Raw genomic sequence first — 4,394 nt, 5'->3', positions numbered from 1 at the left:
CCACTCCCCCATTGGGGAAGTGCCCGCAACCCAGATACATGCCCCTGACCGGAATCGAACCTGGGATCTTTCAGTCCACAGGCTGACGCTCTATCCACTGAGCCAAACCGGTTTCGGCTGTCTCTCACTTTTTAAAAATAGATATATTTTATTGATTTCAGAGAGGAAGGGAGATGAGGAGAGAGATAGAAACATCAGTAAGAGAATCATTGATTGGCTGCCTCCTGCACGCCCCCTACTGGGTATCAGGCCTGCAACACGAGCATGTGCCATTGACCGGAATTGAACCCGGGACCTTTCAGTCCGCAGGCCGCCGCTCTATCCACTGAGAAACTGGCTAGAGCTGGCCCTCACTCTTGATTGGTCAAAGTTTAGGCTCACATTCTTGCACAATTGGCTAATTTAAAGGAAAAGGGGAAGGGTTGGTCTTTGCACTTTCAAAATGGCGGGTGCCTAAACCTTCTTTGACAGAAAAGATTACTTTTTATTCTCACACCCTCTACCTTCATCTTTCCTTTTTGTAAAATCTCTTCCAGAGTCCAATGTTACATCACACTTACCTTTGTACAACCAGTGCTCAGCACAAAGACCCCGCTTTTCATAGTGTCTGGAGAGCAGGGGAGGGAGGTTAGGGGGCAATATGGCTACCTGTATGCCATGAGTGCAGTATTCATTCCCCAGAAATGTACCAGCACCTGCCATGTGCCAGGCACTGTGATGGGTACCAGAGATAACTGGGAGCAAAACAGAAATGGTCACTGCTGTTACCCAGTTTTCACAACAAACTGTAGGACAAGGAGAGAGAAGAGAGACAGAATTTGAGACAACTAACATGTTATTCCCATGCTGGAGATGTGAGTGAGCAACCTTTGGCTTAAACAGTGGTGGTAAAGAGGTTTGCAGAAATATGTTAGGGTTAAAGGTAAAATTTAAACTGATCAATTACCATGAATGTCAAAAAGAAAACTTGCCCCCTTGCCTTTCCTCTATAACAGGGTGCTGCTTCAAGAAAACCAACATGCGGCCTGTGGACTGAGGGGTTCCAGGTTTGATTCCAGTCAAGGTCACATGCCCGGGTTGCAGGCTCAATCTCCAGTAGGGGCCCTGCAGGAGGCAGCTGATCAATGATTCTCTCTCATCATTGAGGTTTCTATCTCTCTCTACCTCTCCCTTCCTCTCTGAAATCAATAAAATATATTTTAAAAAAAGAAAAGAAAACTAACTTGCAGCCCAGGCTGGTGGCTCAGTTGGTTGGAATGTCATCCCATGCACCAAAAGGTGGTAGGTTTGATTCCAGTCAGGACACAAGGTTAGGGGTTCGATTTCCAGCCGGAGCCTATATGGGAGACAACCAATCAATGTGTTTCTCTTACATCAGTGCTTCTTTCTCTCTCCCTTTTTCTCTCTAAAAAAATCAATAAAACATCTCAGCCACTGTGGCTCAGTGGTTGAGCGTCAACCCATGAACCAGGAGGTCACGGTTCAATTCACAGTCAGGGCACATGCCTGGGTTGTGGTCTCAATCCCCAGTAGGTATCATGCAGGAAGCAGCCAATCAATGATTCTTTCTCATCATTCATGTTTCTGTCCCTTTCTCTCTTTCCCTTCCTCTCTCTAAAATTAAAAAAAAATCAATGAAACATAGCCTCAGATGAGGATTTTTAGAAAAAGAAAGAAAACCAACATGAAAATGCCAATCCACGGGTGAGTTCTTTTGGGGAAGAAGGGAAATAAATTAGTTGTTTGACTCTATCCAAGAATCAACCGTAAGGTTTCCTTACAGGGCAAACTTCCTTTGAAATCTAGCCATTTTGGCTCAGTGGATAGAGCTTCAGCTTGTGGACTGAAGGGTCCCAGGTTCGATTCCAGTCAAGGGCACATACTTCCGTTGCAGGCTTCTTCCTGTCCCAGGCCCTGGTCGGGGCAAGTGCAGGAGGCAACCAGTTGATGCATTTCTCTCACACTGATATTTCTCTCTGTCTTTCCCTCTCTTTTCCACTCTCTCTGAAAATCAATGAAAAAATATCCTCGGGTGAGGATTTAAATAAATAAATAAATAACTCTGGACACATCAAGTTAACCGTTCCTTCAGGACAGTGCGGCCAGGGACCACTAGAGGGCAGCAAAGAAGTGGAGATGCAAGAAGAACCTTGGTGAATTCCCACCCGCCCAGAGGGTGTGAAGAACCTAATAAAAAAATACCCGTAATAGTTCTCATTTATTGAGTGGTCATTTATTGAGTGAGCTTCCCTGAACATATACCCCACATGCCTCGAAGAGATGTGGCCAGGGGGAGGTGGCACCAGCCCACCCCATCAGCACCTGCAACTGGACCCAGCCCTCCAATGCCCTTGGATACCCACCACCATGCTGTACCCTTCCAATTGCTTCGGCCTCTTGGGCTCAGATTGTGAAGTAGGCTACAACCCTCCCTCTCCCTCGCCCAGTAGGCAGCCCCACCTACCCCCACCATTAGCTCAGACCTTCTCTCTGAAGTCAAAAGGGGTTAATCGTATCCTGGCTGGGTAGCTCAGTTGGTTAGTGTCATCCTGATATGCCAAGATTACAGGTTCAATCCCCAGTCAGGGACATGCAAGAATAAATCACCCCTCCTCCGCCTCCCACCCCCCACCCACCCCGTTTCTTTCTCTGTAAAATCAATGAAGAAAAAAAGAAGGGACTAATCAGGAGTGGCGATTGCTTCTAAGAGGTTGGGGTCCAATGAGGATTAAGAGGACACTGGTGAGCATCCTGTCCAGGGAAACCTTGAGAGGAGTTTTAGGCGAGAGCCCAGCCTTGTATTGCTTTTCTTCCCAATTTAATAACCACTTACGGAGCTGCTGCTCCTGTGCAGGCACTATGCTGATAGCACAGGTTGCAAGAGGACTGAAATTGCTCATGTGTCCACATGTGTGTGTTTTTCTATGTCAGATTTCTTAACCTTGACACTATTTTTTTAAAATATATTTCTTTATTGATTTCAGAGAGGAAGGGAGAAGGAGAGAAAGAGAGAAACATCAATGATGAGAATCATTGATTGGCTACCTCCAGCATGCCCCCTCCTGGGGATCAAGCCCGAAACCCAGGCATGTGCCCTTGGCCAGAATCGAACCTGGGACCCTTCAGTCCACAGGCCAACGCTCTATCCACTGAGCCAAACCAGCTAGGACAGCCTTGACACTTGATGTTTTAGCCTGGACAGTCCTTTTTTGTGGGGGCCTATATTGTGCATTATAGATGTTTAAAAACATTCATGGCCTTTACCCACTAGATGCCAGGCAATAAAAATGTCTCCAGATATTGCCAAATGTTCCCTTCATTGAGAACCATTGTAAAAGAGCTGCAGGAACACCTGGGCTGTTGAACAGTAAGTTCTACAGTGTGCCCCTCTGTAGAGTGAGTGGGTAGAGTACGTGGCTTTGTGTGTGTGACTGCTAAATGAGCCATTGGGTAGAAAGTGCTCAGTCTCCCTCTCTTTTCTTATCCCTGACCTTCCCGGATTTTAAAAGGTCTGTTACCCAAAGAGGGGGGTGCAACTTTTAAGAAAGATCTTGAGAGGACCAATTCTTACCCAAAGTTCTAAGGGAGGGGGACTTTAGGCACCCTTTCTGAAGCCAGCCCAGCTAGACAACCTTTCCACGGCTCCTCCTGCTTTGGCCAGGATGCAGAAAGGTGGCACGATGCCATGGGGGAGGAAGCAACAGGACCTCCTCCAGCCCAGGTCTCTGTGTGCCCTGCCAAGGCCGCCCACACCTGCTGACTCTCTGGTGCCCCTCAGCCCTGTCCTGGGAAAGGTAGCTCCCTTCTACCCCAGTGCCCACAAATGTAGGCCCCAGCAGCGGCCTTATCTGTGCCCCAAGAGAGCTGGGAGGAGTGAGCAGGGCTGGAGCCAGTACTGGTGGCAGATGTTGGAAGCAGGTAACCCCACTTCCCAAGGCAATACCTGTGTTCTTTCTCTCCAGCAGCCCTTTGCTGAGCACTGCTGTGTGCCAGGCTCGGCTGTAAGGGTCAAGGTCAGCGGTGAATTCAGCAGTGAACTGAAAAATGTTTAACAGCCAACTCTGGGATGCAGTGAAGGGCTCTGATCTGTGGCACTTGCCCACTTCTGTGGTGTCAGTATTTCTACCATGGCAAGCATCACACCACCAATGCAATGTCTCTTAAGAGTGAGTTGGGCTCTAGCTGGTTCGGCTCAGTGAACAGAGTATTGGCCTGGGAACTAAAGGGTCCCAGGTTCGATTCCGGCCAAGGGCACATGCCCAGGTTGCAGGCTCAATCCCCTCCTGATTGGCAGGAGGCAGCCAATCAATGATTCTCTCTCATCATTGATGTTTCTATCTCTCTCCCTTCCTCTCTGAACTCAATTATTTTATATATATATATATACTAATAAA

The sequence above is a fragment of the Myotis davidii genome, unplaced genomic scaffold, assembly GCF_000327345.1.
Source record: "Myotis davidii unplaced genomic scaffold, ASM32734v1 scaffold992, whole genome shotgun sequence".
Taxonomy (NCBI): Eukaryota; Metazoa; Chordata; class Mammalia; order Chiroptera; family Vespertilionidae; genus Myotis; species Myotis davidii.
Note: the sequence above shows the minus strand (reverse complement) of the source record.